This window comes from Gekko japonicus, unplaced genomic scaffold, assembly GCF_001447785.1.
Source record: "Gekko japonicus isolate JY-2015 unplaced genomic scaffold, Gekko_japonicus_V1.1 scaffold838, whole genome shotgun sequence".
In the NCBI taxonomy this organism is placed as follows: Eukaryota; Metazoa; Chordata; class Lepidosauria; order Squamata; family Gekkonidae; genus Gekko; species Gekko japonicus.
Window position 1 is genome coordinate 681,060 of NW_015177034.1, and position 240 is coordinate 681,299.

Sequence of the window (240 nt, forward strand, 5' to 3'; positions counted from 1 at the left end):
CAGTCTTGTTGTTGTTGTTGTTCAGTCGCACAGTCGAGTCCGACTCTTCGCGACCCCATGGACGAGCTCTCTCCAGGCCTTCCGGTCTTCTGCCGTCCTCTGAAGTTGGCTCAACTTCATGTTCGTTGCATCGATGACACTGTCTAACCATCTCATCCTTTGCCGTCTCCGTCTTCTTTGACCTTCAATCTTTCCCAGCATCAGGGTCTTTTCCAGTGAGTGCTCCCTTCTCATTTGGTG